Source organism: Mus caroli, unplaced genomic scaffold (assembly GCF_978045245.1).
Source record: "Mus caroli unplaced genomic scaffold, Mus_caroli_1 scaffold_2, whole genome shotgun sequence".
Lineage (NCBI taxonomy): Eukaryota > Metazoa > Chordata > Mammalia > Rodentia > Muridae > Mus > Mus caroli.
The window spans coordinates 177,756,849-177,773,014 of NW_028227257.1; the positions used below are offsets into that span (position 1 = coordinate 177,756,849).

Here is a 16,166-nt window from a genome sequence, read left to right on the forward strand (position 1 = left end):
TCATCTTTTTAAGGAAGTGTGTAAGACAATGAAAACTTAAATAAAATTAGCATCCCAAGCACACCCTTTCCTTTACCCATGGGCAGGGGGCAGGGCCACTTGGAGATTGCAAATGCAGAGATGAATTGTTAATTTCCTTCAGTTAAAACAAGTACAAACAGACCAAGAACCCAACCAAAGCCTGGAAAAACGCAGATAAAAACACAGAGTGTGAAGAAGGTCTCACAAAGTATTGCGTGTGAGCTTTTCAGTACAAAGCAAAACTATGGGTGTTTTCTCTCACATGTGGGGAATGGTGGTAGGAAATATTAAAATAGTCCTTCTCCATAATCAAATGATTTTAGTTCTTTTTTCTGTTTATTAGTAAATAATTTGTTATGCATTTATAATATTTATGTATAACAGTTAATTTAGTAAATGTTTTTTTCTCTTCTTTCTGGAGACAGGGTCTCTCTATGTAGCCCCAACTGTACTGGGACTCACTATATAGAGTAGGCTGGCCCCAAACTCACAGGGTTTAGAGATCTGCCGGCCTCTACCTCCTGAGTGCTCGGATTAAAGGCACGAGCCTTCTTTTATTTTTATTTATTTATTCTTTTGTAACTCCCACACTCAGCTGCACAGCTTCACATGGTGTTATGAGTCGGAGTGTTAACAGCTTTGGACTGCTAGGGTTGAGATCACTCTCCGTTTGCTAGAAGGTGCATGTTTTTGATATTTTCACCGGCAGAAGTCTAAGTAAAGATGAGTTGCCGTGTGACATCATCTCCTGGCCATGCAAGGGTCTTCACATTGCTGAGGGCAGAGTGAAAGTGAGGACTTCAGGATCTAATGAAAGTTAGGGCAGTTGTTCTCACTCCTGTGGGTCCCCTAACAATCAGACCAGTCTGTCTGACTCTTCCCTGTCACTGGATCTCCTTCCCTAGCTGGACTGACTGGTGGGAGAGGATGCCCTGCTTAGTCCTGCTGAGACCTGATGTCTCAGGGTGGGATGGTACCCAGAGGGGCTTCTCCTTCTCTGGGGAGAAGGAGAGGGGGTAATGGTGGAAGTGATTTGTGAGCGTTGGACTGGGAGGAAAGGAAGGGGTGCCAAGATTGAGATGTAAAGTAAATTAAAAAATAAAGGGGAAAAAAAAGGCTTGGGCCAAATGCTTCTCATTTTTGTTTTTGTTTTATTTTTTCTTCATGGTAAAACTCAGTCTCTGAAGCTGGGGTCCACACGGACCTCTCTTTCTCTTTGTTAAGATTATGGAGATGAAAATATTTTGGTTTCCTTAAGAGATTTTTGTACAGTTTCTCATGAAATACTCAAGGACAAAACAAAAACTATTTGTTTACAATAGAGGGATTGTAATTGGCAGCACAACTACACATAAAGAATGTCTAATAACCTGGGCACAGAGGCACACACCAATAATTTGAGGGCTCAGGCGGGAGGATTGCAAGTTTGAGGACAGCCTGAGCTGTATAATGAGTTTAGGATAGCCTGAGCTGTATAGTGAAACACTGTCTCAAAAAAGCACCTGTAAGAGTCAATTAAGAAAATAATATAAAGCAATAACTGATGAATGATGCTTCCAATAGCAACAGCATGATGAACGAATACTCTTAATTATCAAGGCCAATCTGTGAAGTCTGGTAATATTAACAGGAGCAACGGCTCTCATTTAAAGAAAGCCCTACTGGTCTCTGGCTGTGTGCTGATCCATACTGATAAATAGTGTTTTAAGCCATTGGACAAATTTACAAATCAAATTGTTCATGTAGGGAAAAAAAACGTGGAAAAAAAGGAGCCAAACAACTAGAAGAGAGAAAAAGAGAAATTTGACAGCATGATATACAGGTTTGATGAAATCAAGCACACATCTGTAGGGCAAACAAGCAGTTAGTGATTTTTAAAGAACTTGAATGTCATTGGCCAGAATCTAGGGGCCTAAAATGTGATGATCAACCTCCAAAAGCAGCATTGGAATATGGAATAAACCACCCACAGAGTTAATGAGATAACATTTCCATCGTGTGTCGGTAAGACCCTGATATTCATAATGCATCTGAGGTACTCCATTGGGTTGAGTTCCCTGGACTGCACTGGGAGACGGGATGAAACCCAGCTATATCAAGGTGACAACCATTATGGCTGGGACACATTCAGGACCAATTTTGATGGTTCATGGGACTATGGTATTTAATTTCCCAATGCTTAGACTCAACGGAGAGAACACTAGCTCAAGCTACCTAGAGAGTTGTTCTTTGTTCTTGGTTTGAGCCTGAGGGCCAGCACACGTGGATAGGTACCTGAGAGGGGGATTTACAGAGGGTGGAGTTCATAGCAACTGCAGGTGGGCTTTGTACAGTTCTGATGTGTCACAGGTATGTATCTTTCTGTGGGGAACAATTTCCATTGCTGGAAAGTTCCTTTCCACGGGCTTTGTCACCTATGACTCTGCTGTGGTGGGAACCCCTACTTCCTGCAGGCCCTTGGACCCCCCGACCCAGATGCTCTTTCTGGCTCTCAAGTCAGAGAGCAGATGCTGCAAACAAAAAGTCCCAGGAGGGCAGCTGGCTCAGGCACTGTGCTTTCCCAACACTAGGAATCTGTGCTCGGAGAACAAACCCGAGATTGTCTGAATCTCCCCACTTTTGAAGGCATGGACTTCAGGTCCAGTAGAAAAGAAAAATTCTCTTCAAAATGGAAGTCATCCCTGTGTGTTCTATAATTCCCTGACTCAGTGTGATTCCCCCTTAGATCTGTCACGAAGGCTTTTTGAAGATCTTATATGTCTCCTCCCCACTGATGTGTCTCAGAGAGGCCTTCAGCTCTGTCTCTGGGACTACTCCAGTCTGCCTGGTACCCACTGTAGACTGTGTACCTTGGACATAATTTCTGCCTTCCTAAGTCCATATGGGTCAGTCCTTGCTGCCAGATAACCCTGAGCTCCTAGGCTTCACTCTTCCTTTGCCATGTGGCTCAGTCCTGTCTACTTCATATCTAGATTTTAGGGCTCTTTGTCTTTATTGCCCTGGAGAGAATATCCAATGGGGAAATTAACTTCTAATCACTGCCTAGATAGCATATTCATTGTCAATTCGAAACATACAAATATTCTAAATTTTATACAACCCACCCAACCACCACCACTGCCTGTTTATGGCCCAGATCTTCCATTTTCTCTGTCAAGCAGTATGGAGAGTGTTTGTTGTATCAACCCTGCTTGCACCAGAATTCACTCTGTCGTGGAGTTTGATGTTTATAGGTACTGTTTGGTAGCTCTGGTTTTTCCCAAGGGATGAGTAAAAGTGTTGTTAGTAAATAGAATCTGTGGTTAGCATTACAATGCAAAAGAGAAGAACTGGGTAATGCTGGACTCTTCATTCTGCCAGAATCAGCACCATGTATCACCCTTTAACAATATGCAAACACACATACACACACACACACGCATACATGTGCATGCCATCAACAACCCTTTATAGGAAATCTGGCAATATTTCTGTAAAGTGCTGATCCAAAGGGCAAGGCAACAATTGGCAACATGAAGCAAGGCACCAAGCCTTGGGTCTGCTAACATGGGCATAAAACTCTGAAATGTCATTACAGGGATTACAGAGCAAAAACGCTCTGAAAGTTTTATCACTGATGCTACAGTTACACAGGGTAGAGAGTACAGATACACTGTAAACTACAAAATACTCAAAAAAGAACAATTACTTACAATTACTGTTCTGGCTAGTTTTATGTTAAGTTGAAGGAAGCTAAAGTCATCTAAAAGGAAGGAACCTCAATTGGGATAATGCCTCCGTAAGGTTCTGCTGTAGGGCTCAGCTCGCTGCGGGTGGGGCCATTCCTGAGCAGGTGGTCCTAGGTTCTATAAGAAAGTAGGCTGAGCAAGACGTGGTGGAGCAAGCCAGTAAGAAGGACCCCTCCATGGCCTCTGCGTCAGTTTCCTGTCTCTAGGTTCCTGCCCTGTTTGAGTTTCTGTCCTGACTTCCTTCTGTGATGAACACTGATTTAGAAGAGTAAATGAACTCTTTCCTCCACAACTTTCTTTGCATGGTGTTTTATCACAGCAAAGTGGTCCTAATTAGGACAGTTGCCTGGCCCAGAGGACTTCTTCCAGTAAGAGGCTCTGACTGGCCATGCTATTGGGAAGGATACATTCCACCTACCACGGCTCCCACACTCTCTCTTTGCCCTAGCTTTATTTTCTGCTTCATTTTTGTCCCCTCAGTACTTGTTCTTAGATTGTATGTTTCCGTGTATCAGACAAGGATATTCACAGGTTTTCATCTGTTTTGCTCTCTGTCCATCTTCAGATTTGTGAACAGTACTAGTACAGGCACAGACTCAGGCCAGTCAATTTTTGTTGCAAGAATAAATGGCCCTTGGCATCTATGGTCCAAACAGCTTAGGATGCTACATTAGTGACCTTTTCCTTATTGGTGTAACCAAATGCCTTTCAAGAACAACTTACGGGAGGAAGGTTTTCTCTTGGCTTCGAGTTTCAGGGGATAAAGCCCACCGTTGCAAGAAACGAATACCAAGCAGAAGTATGGGTGTGGAGAGGAGAGAGATGACAGGCTGAACTAAGGAACCTCAAGGCCCAACACATGTGACCCATTTCCTCCAGTGAGACCTCATCCTAGCAGAGCCTGTGAGAGACACGTCACACGCAAACAAACCACCGCATGACACAATAACATCCTGTTTTGAGTGCTCCCTTTGGCAGCACATAAACTAAAATTGGAATGATACACAGAGGATTAGCATGGCCCCTGAGCAAGGATGACAAGCAAATTTGTGAAGTGTTCCATATTTTGCAATCTCAACTCCTATTATCTGTCTGTAGTATTAAATAAATATATTGGTTTACACCCTCCTGCCAAAAAAGACCCTGTCTTGACATCCCCCACTCATGAGGATTTAAAATATTTAAATTTCAAATATTTAAATATTTCCGAATGCTCCCTTCTTTCCCAAGTCATTTTTTTACGGTAGTCGTAGAGTCTATCCTAGACTTCTTTGCTTTCAGAGACCTTTTCTAGGCCTTAAAGATTTGTCTTCATTTCTAACATAACATCTAGTTTGTTATTGAGGGCAAGACAGTACATCATCCACTTCCCCACATTTGATTCTCACTTAGTCACAATTTCCATAGACCTAAGAGCTTCAGAGATGTCATCCAGTATGGAATTCAAAAGATAGGGGAGTTCCCTTAGCAGAAAAGACAGAGAAGAGAAGCCCTGTCACAGCATGATGAGCTGTACATGGGCCATATATCTATGACTTTGTTTAAACTCCAATTGGGTATCGTTCTGTATAAAAAGCCACTCATCGATCATCCGCTAATGAGTTGATGAGTAACTAGACTCTTGTATTTTCCAGTTACGTGCTCTACTTTATTTCTGGGTAGTAACGCCATGAATGATTTGAAAATACGGATCCAAGAGAAGAAAACACATGCAGAAATCTCTCTGAACTTTTCAAAAACACATCTACATACAGCTATGTCAAAGATGCATATCACTAGACTTAGAGTTAAGAAAATACTTCAGATGACCAGCATTCCGCACTCTGCAGGCTGTGTAATATAATGTAAGGGGGAATACCTATTCCAAAATCTTAAGCGTTTTAAAAAAGGTTGTATTGAATCTATGCCCCAAGAGACTCTAGTTTATACAAGACAAGATTGTTCATCTCACTTACACATTTTGTATTTGTTTGGGTCCAGCAGTCACTTTTTATGTTCTGCATTTGAATTTGAGTTTTGTCTTTTGAACTCTCCTGAAAGCCTAAGTGTGTCCAGTTCTGCACAGATATAACAGTACTAGAGGGGCAACTTTCATCCAATAAATGCTTAAAAGCATGCCTGTCAACATATCCCATCTGAGTAAACTTAGCTACTTGGACTGCCATAATAAGATGACATAGGCTGGGTGGCTCATAAAAGATAGCCACTGAGGGCTGGCTAAATGGCTTAGTGAGGAAAGGTGTTTCCTGCATGCCCTGTGACCTGTGTGCAGTCTGCAGAAGCCACATGGCAGGACAGAGTCAACGCCTATGAGTTATCCTCTGACCTCCGAATATGCACCACAACCCATACATACCCCCTCCAAACACATAAATACAAATTTAAAATAGCTATTTAGTCTTATGGCTATGTAGAGTGCAAGTCTGAACTCAGAGTGCCAGCTTGCTTGCGTTCTAACAAGGCCTCTCTTCCCACATGTAGACAGTTGCCTTCCTGCTGTGGAGGAAGAGAACAACATGCTAGAAGAGAAAAGGGACCCTTTGGGGGTGGGGGTCTCTTGTATAGGGTTATGATCCTATTTATGAGGGACTTTGGACTATTTATGACCTGACTTTGGAGGGGACACATTTAGTACATGGCAGTCATTATGTGAAAATCTATCTTTAACACTTAAGGAAACCAGGTGGCTATAAGCAGTGGTTTGGACAGGAGCAAGAACTCTTAAGGCACACTGTGTCGATCAGCCACGTGGTTTCTTTGATCCCTGTCTGCTGCCAGGGCCTGGAGGTTGGTGCTACCCCCCAATTCATGCTGAGATCCCATCTCAATGTGATGGCGTGAATTTAGATTTAGTTCTCAGGGTGGGAACCCAGGATGTGACTTAGACCTTTACAAGAGAAGAGGAGAAGATCTAGCCATTTATTTTGCTTAGTTAGTAGTTTGCCTGTCTTGCAAGCATAAGACCTGAGTCACATGCCCAGAACTCATGTGAAAGAGCCTGGCTTGTACTTATAACCCCAGTACTGGATAAACAAATCAGGTAGATCCCCAGAGGCTCATGGCCAGCTACACAAGCCTATCTGCTGAGTCCCAGGCCAGAGAGAGATCTGCTCTCAAAAAAACAAGGTGAGTAACTTGTGATGAATGACCCAAGGTTGCCTCCTGGCCTCTACATACATGTGTACACATGTCAACACAAGTCCACACAGTTATGATGGTGCATACACAGAAACATATATCCACCCACCCACACAGGTCCACATATACATGTATGTGCATACACGTGAATGTGCATGAATATGCATACACAAACATATACACACAGAGAGCAAGAATGAGAGAAAGAGAGAGAGAGAGAGAGAGAGAGAGAGAGAGAGAGAGGGAGAGGGAGAGGGAGAGGGAGAGGGAGAGGGAGAGGGAGAGAGAGAATGGATAGGAGAAAAATCAAGAGCAGAGTTCAGTCTCTGCACAAGGTGAGGACAAACCAATACCACAGCCATTCATAAGCCAGGAGAGGACCCTCAGTAGGAATCAAATCCGTTGGCATCTTGATATCTTCATCTTGGACCCTTAGAGCAGTGAGAATGCCTTCTGTTTGAGCTGCTCAGGCTTTTATGTTAGCAGCCTGTCTTAGTCAGGGTTTCTATTCCTGCACAAACATCATGACCAAGAAGCAAGTTGGGGAGGAAAGGGTTTATTCAGCTTACACTTCCATACTGCTGTTCATCACCAAAGGAAGTCAGGACTGGAACTCAAGCAGGTCAGAAAGCAGGAGCTGATGCAGAGGCCATGGAAGGATGTTCTTTACTGGCTTGTTTCCCCTGGCTTGCTCAGCCTGCTCTCTTATAGAACCAAGACTACCAGCCCAGGGATGGTCCCACCCACAGGGGCCTTTCCCCCTTGATCACTAATTGAGAAAATGCCTTACAGTTGGATCTCATGGAGGCATTTCCTCAACTGAAGCTCCTTTTTCTGTGATAACTCCAGCTGTGTCAAGCTGACACAAAACTAGCCAGTACACAGCCAAAGCTAAACAAGACAGGGACAACTTCACTGCCCTTTGCTGGTGAGGACGAGGTGAAGCAGAGAGAAGCAAGGTATGGTGGCAATAGAGAGGCCATGTTCTCTGAGGCCCCTGGCTGGGCAGGACCCTAAGATGGATGAACACTTAGAGAGCCAGGCAATATCTAGATCCAATCTCTTTATTTTCTAGAAGAAAGCTGATTACTGTTCAAGGCTGCACAAAAATGAGCACAGGGTCATAGACAGACGGTCGCTTGCTTTATGGGACCGGACAAAGTGGTTTTCATCCATCAGCCACGAGAACTCCACTTTAAGAGCAAAATGCCTCACTGGCCTTAAGTCACCACAAAGCTGAGCGTAAAGTGCCAGATTTACCACTTTAATAACCAGATCATACTGCTTCTGACTAGTAAATGCCCAAGCAGGACAGAAAATCAGCACTGTATGACACCACTTAAAAATTATTTAGAAACCAACAATTTCAGCACTCTGTAATTTTTCTCCTCTCTCTGGGAGGTGGTGAACAGAATGGAATCACTACGAGGAGGCACACGACAGAAACGTCACTTCTTCCTGCCATGTCGGTCCTATTTATGACTTCTTCAGCCTGCAGTAATTGTCAGTAATAAGTAGACTGTATTCAAAAGGCAGGATTGATTTGCCATTCAGTATTACAACCCACCACAAGGATCATAAAAAAAAAAAGGCATGTAAAGGTGCACTCACTTGGTCCATGCAAATAACCTGGAGTAAGCATGCACTTTTCCTGAAAGAAAAAATAAGGAGCATGCATCCTGGTCACATAATAAACGGCATGGCAGTGTGTGTGTGTGTGTGTGTGTGTGGCACAGAAGGCCTATGTCAAGTGAGACTTTCCACGGGTGAGCTCATTCGCTCTACTTCTCTGCATGTGTGAATTTGCTTCCTTGAAGATACTTAAGTGCTTCTTTTCACCTTAAGAGAATAGCCAGCAAATCTATAGAGAAATGGCTCCATGCGTTTTCAGATGTCAATAAAACCCTGCCAAAGAACAGAGCTCAGCCTCTGCATGGGGTAGGGGGTGGGGAGTCCTGAGTGTGACACTTGCTTCTTCTACACTACCGGTCTGTCTTAATCAGGGTTTCTATCCCTGCACAAAGCATCATGACCAAAAGCAAGATGGGAACGAAAGGGTTTATTCAGCTTACACTTCCACATTGCTGTTCATCACCAAAGGAAGTCAGGACAGGAACTCACACCGGGCAGGAACTTGGAGGTAGGAGCTAATACAGAGACCATGAAGGGATGTTACTTACTGGCTTGCTTCCCTTGGCTTGCTCAGCTTGCTTTCTTATAGAACCCAGGCCCATTAGCCCAGGAATGGCACCAGCCACAATGGGCTGGGCCCTCACTCTTTGATCACTAATTGAGAAAATGCCCTGCAACTGGATCTCACAGAGACATTTCCTCGAGGGAGGCTCCTTTCTCTGTGATAACTCCAGCTCAAGTTGACACACAAACCCAGCCAGTACACGGTGTAACACTTCACATTTAACTCTACTGGCCAGGCCTTACTTCTCATGAATGGAAGGTGACATTTCTGTTCATACAAGCACACACACACACACACACACACACACACACACACATCTCCAAAGCAGGGGATGAGTTCAATGCCTATGTCGTCACAACCTCATGTTTATCATACGCTTTTCATTCTAACTAGAAAACTTAGCAGAGATGGGCAGACCATAAAGAGGCTTTATTAGAAGCCAGGCAACATGGTAGAGATGGTGGCACATGCCTTTAGTCTCAGCAATTGGGAAGTAGAGGCGAGAGGATCAGGAATTTAAAGTTATCCTTAGCCACATATGAGTTCAAGGCCAGCCTAAACTATGTGAGATCCTGTCTCAAACAATCAGTAAGACAAGACAAGGCAGGGGCTGTGGAGAGGGCTCGGCTAGTCAAATGCTTCCTGAGCAAACACGAAGACCTGGTGTCATCACTGGAAAGAGAGGCCCATTGGACACACAAACTTTATATGCCCCAGTACAGGGGAATGCCAAGGCCAAAAAAAATGGGAATGGGTGGGTAGGGAAGTCAGGGGGAGGGTATGCGGGGCTTTTGGGATAGCATTGGAAATGTAATTGAGGAAAATACGTAATAAAAAATATTAAAAATTAAATAAAAAAAAGAAAAATTAAAAAAAATGTCTCTCACAGAAAAGTGCTCCCTGGCTGCCCACTGTAAACAGGATCCCGCTTCTTGCCTCGTTCATCTAGCCTCTATGATTGTTTTATTTTCTCTGCTGCATCAGCTTCCACGGTAGAGATTTCTATGTTTTCATTCCTGTGAAGTCGGGTCCCTTCAGGAGGGAGTTTCCAGGAGTTGGATATGAGCATGTTTTGTTCCGAGCTGTAGGTTAGAGGAGGAGCCTGGCATAGTGCAGGAGCTTGGAAGACATTTTTAAAAGATGGTTCTGACAGAGTGTACAAGCACTCGTCTGTCTCTGTTTAGCCAGGCCTGCATGTCTGCCTGGGGGTATGGCTGGCCAGCCTGCACAGGCCCTTCTATTAACTGTGAAGTGGGGCAGGCACCATTACTGGCTACTTCCTATATCAATACATGTTTTAAGACTCCTCTCTTTTTGTTCAGTTAAAGCTTTTTGGAGGAAGCTGAGCGTTGCCCAGGGGCACTCCTGGTGCCATCTTACGAAGCAAGCTGGGCATGTGCAGTCTTCCTGTCACCATTTCACTATGAGCTCCGTGATCTTTGAGTAAAGCATGTCCCCAAATGTGTCTACCTTTTCTTCTTGAACTATGACCTTGGAATGAGCATGCTCAGGAATTCACACATGCCCTAATATGCCTGCCTATCAGAACATGCCCAGCTCCCCAGAAGAAAAGCCCTAGTCACTGCTGCAGATATTAAAGCCTTCTCCACCTTTTTACCTCTTGGCTGTGTTTGTTTTTGGCTCTGTGCTCATTGCCTTCCACTTGGTTCCCCCATCCTTTCTGGAAAGCTTAAGGATAACTTGACCTTAGACCACTGAGCTAGAAGAGAACACAGCTAACCTGTGCAGATTTACCTCCAATACCAAAGTTTACTATCAATCAAAAATTCACTTGTGTGTGCAAAACCCCTACCTTACTAACCTGGTTATTTTTCTATTGTTGGTTATGATCTTATAAAACGTATACAAATTAAACATTTGCTGATAATAAATCATAAACCAGAAACATCCTTTTGAGGCAAGAGGCAGAATGACAATGTTTTTTGATTTACATTTCTCTCCCATCATTGAACTCTATTTTTAGTGAAGGATGATATGCCCAATGAGACACTGGGCACATCAGAGTGAAAGGCTGGCTGTTTGTTGGGTTTTTAATAAAGGTTCCCTTTACCTCATACAATCTCACATACTCAATGAACACATCTGCCTGACTGCTGGAATACAGTGTGTGGTTAAAAATGCCCTGCTTGGGCTGGTGAGATGGCTCAGTGGGCAAAGGATCTTGCTGCCAAGCTCGACATTCTGAGTCCAATCCCTGGAACCCACCTGGCAGAAGGAGAGAGCTGAGTCCCTTAAGTTGTCCTCTGACATCTACAAGAATGCATGCGTGTGTGTATGTGTGTGTGTGTACATACACAAATAATTATATACATGTGCTAAAAACGTTTAAATATGCTGCACAAGGATATCTTCTTTATGTTACTACATCCAGGTGTCTCCTCATTGTGTGTAGCTCTAAGAAATTCTTCACTTCAGAGATTTGGAAACCACAGGGGAGGGGAATATGTTCAACCCAAATTTGTCCCATGTCTGCTTTTGCATGTTGAATATCATAGAAATAGTGTGAAGAAACAGCTCAGGGAAGCAGGGAATGCTGGGAATCAGAAAGTGTCTCTGGATTGGCCGTGGCAAGGCCCTGAATACAGATTCCTAGAGCTCCAGAGAAGTGTCACTGATGGGGTCCTTCACTACCGGTACAGGTTTTCCTCAGTATCCATGGCAGAATCCCAGGAACCATTGCCCCCACCAGAATCCGTGCACACTCAAGCTGCTGAGTCAGACGGCATGGTGATTGTACACTCTTGAATGTGCACTCATACATACTTTAAAGTTTTCCCTATATTTGAAAATGCATTTTGTATCTCTTTGTATTTATTGAGAGTGTGTGTGTGTGTGTGTACACGTTTGCATGTATAAAGGCATGTATGGAGTTCAGGGAACAAATTTTGGAAGTTGTTTCTCTCCTTTCACTATGTGGGTCTGGGGGTCACTGAATCCTGGCCATACAGCTTGGTGGAAGGGCCTGTACCCTCTGAGCCACCTCTCAAGCCTTCAGATGCCGTTTCAATTAGGGATTCTTAAGCCTTCTTCTCTCATGACTCCTTAGATCCAATAAATATTTAGATAACTTTAGGTATATAGGGATATGAAACAATTATCAAAATTAAACATTTTAGATACTGTTTTTTAGATAATGTTAGGTATATAGGGATATGAAGCAAGTACCTAAACTAAATATTTACTTATAGTAAATCATAAAAATTATTTTAAAACAATTATTTGATATATATGCATGCATATAATTTTGTCACTCACAAATGACTAAAGCAAATGAGGTGGTGTGCTTGTTTATTTTTTACATAAGAAATTAAATCTTGATTGGATATTTGATACTGCAGGATGCAGAGCATCTATAATTTTTAGAATTGATCAATATTTCAATTTTACTATCATCTATGTTGAGACTGTCACTTCATAAAAATATGTAGTACAAAATGACAGAACTATATGGGGGCTTCTTGGAAATTGTTGCAGAGTCTTTACTAACCTCAAGCATAATTTCTTTAATAACCATCTTTTATAAAACTCAAGTTGACCATTTTTTAAGCAGCAATTTTAAGAATCAAACTTACTAACATAACACAGTTGGAAGATGTGTTACTTTGGTAGTTACATGCCGAAGGATGATGGTAGGAACATATTAAACTGTTGTTTCTGAAAGAGCAGAATCTATGCAAGGGCCTCAAATCTGAGCCCAGGAATTGGAGGGAGAGTCTGTTGGCGCCTGGGTTCAGAATGCAGCAGGCGTTCTGTGGTCTGATGACCACGTGCACCTCACTATGGACACAAGGCATTCACAGCAACAACGCTGGCACAAACGGTTTGGGTTTGTCGGGAGTGGCCACACATGACTTTAATTCACGCACTTGGGAGCTAGAGGCCAGAGGATCAAGTGTTAAAGATTACATTCCTCAGCTGTATATTGAGTTTGAAGGCCAGTCTGCATTAAAGGAGATCCAGCATCAGACAGCAACAGCAGCAGCAGCAGCAGCAGCAGCAGCTCTGAAACGGTTAAAGAGTCAGGGATGTGGCTCAGTGGGTAGAGGTCCTTGCTGCTAGTCTGATGCTCTTCCTTTGATCCGTGGGGCCACGAGGTAACTACTCACAGTTTACATCATTCTGTACTGCTTACAGAATCCAATACAATGGAGATATTGTAGAAGCAGTTGGTCCACTGTATTTTTTTAAGGCATTGTGAGAAAAAAATTTTTGCATGTTCCATACTAATGCATATACCTATTTTAATTAATTAGTATTTAATTTTGAAGCCTTTTAATATTTTATTTCCTATTTTATTGAGCGAGGAGGGGAAGTATGCTGGACTTGGCTAGAATCTAGATACTATGACTCTTCTGGAAAGTTGATGCCATGCTCTCAGGCCTGGAGAGCAAAAGAGCAAGACATATGGATTTCCAACTTTTCTAAGTCAGTAAGCACATATTTCTCTTCCTTTTTAATTTAATTTCGTTTACATAAGTTTTTAAGACAGGGTCTCACTGCATAGCACAGTACCACGGTGTTCAACTTCCCATGGGTCCTGGGATTTGAACTCAGGTCCTCATGCTTGTGCTGCAAGCCCTTTACTGACCGAGCCCTCTCATGAAGAGTCCAAGCCTCTATAGATGCTGGAAACATGTGGAAGCTGTTCATACAGACGTCACTTCATAGCAGCTGATGAAAGTAAACACCATTTGCTCTTTAGAGTCTAATGTAGTTGGCAGTGTCAAAAGTTCAAGAGATTAAAACTCCTTTGGAACATTTAAATTAAGCTGGAGGAATTAAGAGCCGTAACTGATTTTCTCCCAGGATCACGTTTGGAGTCCATTTCTACAGTCCCACTGCATTACATTCAGACTTTGAAATTATAGCTCAGCAATCTATTTTAAAGAGTAGACCTATCGTTAGCTGATTTTACAACTCTTTTTCTGTTTCCCCTTAAAAAAAAAAGGAAGAAAATCTTGAACTCTGAACTCTAATCAAGGAAAAAAATCAGAATTTCCATTTGAGTATTTGGGTTGGCATTTACATCTTGGCCAATGATGTAAATGTTCTCGCCCTCTTTTAATCCAGGCATTAAAACAAAGACCTTTCTAGGAGCTGAGAGATTACCTGTATTTATTTTTATTTTTTTGTGGCTCTTCCTTATTTAGTTCTGCATACAGGGATGAGTGAGGGCTGTATGGTCTCCTACGACACCTCTTCCAGTTTCACAAAGTGCTGGATGGTGGCAGCTGTGAGGAACAGGGAGATGTCATTGGGCACCAGGCAGGGCACTCTTGGGAACTTTGCTGTGCCACACTTCCATCTGCTTCAGCATTACGGGCCAAAAGGACCACCCAGCCAGTGCAGATGGCCTAGTGGCTACATCCTATAGAGGACTTTATCCATCAAGAAGTGCAGCTGGGCTGGAGAGATGGCTGTCAGTCTGGTGCTTGTAGCTCAAATAAGAAGTCCTGGGTTAAGTTTCCAGAGCCCACATAACAAGCTGGGCAAGGTGGTGCAGGCTGTAATTCCAGCACTGGGGAGGTGCAGTCAGGACTCTGGGGCTTGATGGTGCTGGCTGGCCAGCCCGTCTAGCTGAACTGGTAAGCTTCAGGTTCAGTGAGAGACAGCAACCTCTGGCTTGCACATGTATGTGTTTTTGCATACTTGCATGCAAACCTGCACATAACACACAATACACACACACACACACACACACACACACACACACACACACACCAATCACATATACCAATAAAAGTAGTAAAATATAACAAAGAAGGATCCTCTTCCTTCCTGCATGTTCAGAAATGTGTAACAGTATAATGAGAAGCAGAAATCTTACTTGGAATAATGACTTAAAGAATTTCTAATTGTGTTGAGCCTCTGGTTTGCTGTAGACGCAGTTGAGCATCTGAGGACATATCAGAAACTGATCTGAAAGTCTGGGGACATGCTTGGGACCCTTCTTTCTCATGCCAAGTCACTTGCCATTCTCACGTTTTATTTCACTAATATTTGTCGAGTGTCGGGCTGCCCAGCAGGCTTCAGATGACAGCGGGTGAGATGAGCCTGCAGCAATTTTCTATTTTTGAATTAAGTTATCATTTGACATACAAAATGTAAAATTTCCATAATCACGCCACCAGAGTGACAGCCATACGCCTTGCCATTTGCCCATCCCCTCCTCTTTCTCTGTGGAGTAATTGGCAGGCAGGCTGAAAGGGTCCTGTGTGCTCTGCAGCCTGAGTTCTTGATGACAGGCACCCTGAAGGACAGGTACAATTTGCCCATGGAGACACTTGACGCAGCCTCAATATTAAGCCTGTCTGAACCGAGTGATGCATCTTTAAGGTTTTCAATGGCAAAGTCTAGTAGGGAACGGTATTGTCACCTCCAGATTGAATAGAAGTGCACAAAGAAGAAAATTGATGCCCCTGACCATTCCTGGGAACATCAGAACAATCCAATCACCCCATGATTTACCTTCATTGAACTACCTGAAAACAAAATACAGATGAAGAAGGCCACTATGCCAAGGGCTGCAGCCTCATTTCCAAAACTGGCTCTAAGTCATGTTCAGTGGAGACCATAGGTCAATATTAATTCTCTGTTTGAATTTAATTCTCTGCAGTAAGAATTTTGGAGTTTTGGTTTCTTTAAAACACACAGAAATATTATAAGGCTATGCTTTCATTTTAATGTGTGGGATGTGGGGCTGCTTCAGATTGTACACACAGCAGCTGACTATGATTTGCCGGTGCTCTAGCAGGGCGTGGTTTTTGCCATCTGCAGATAGTTTCTGCAGTTGTGTGATGTTTAGAATTCTGGGAACTTTTCAGAGGGTCTATAAATGCTAGAGCCCCACTAGGTGGGTAGTTTTGGGTAAGTTGTTGGTTGGTTGTAGTTTGTTAATTCGTCGTATGAAAAGAAGAAACAAGAGGAAATTAGATATCCCGACTGTGAAGATCAAAGTTGCCCCAAGGAACTTGACACACCTAATCAGCAGGAAGTAGTCTAACGATAACGTCACCTCTTCCCTTCTATCTTTCTTTTCTCTCCTTTCTAGTGTTAGGCTG

The 16,166-nt window shown here is 43.1% G+C and overlaps 1 protein-coding gene and 1 non-coding gene across 4 annotated transcripts in view; one reads left to right on the forward strand and one right to left on the reverse strand.

Moving 5' to 3' along the window:
* Positions 1-16,166, reverse strand: part of Frmd4a (FERM domain containing 4A) — a 600,187-nt gene that overhangs the window by 230,219 nt on the left and 353,802 nt on the right. The window lies entirely within an intron of this gene.
* LOC115030413 (U6 spliceosomal RNA) lies at positions 4,712-4,818 on the forward strand. The gene has a single exon (XR_003836019.1). It is a non-coding gene; the product is annotated as a U6 spliceosomal RNA (small nuclear RNA).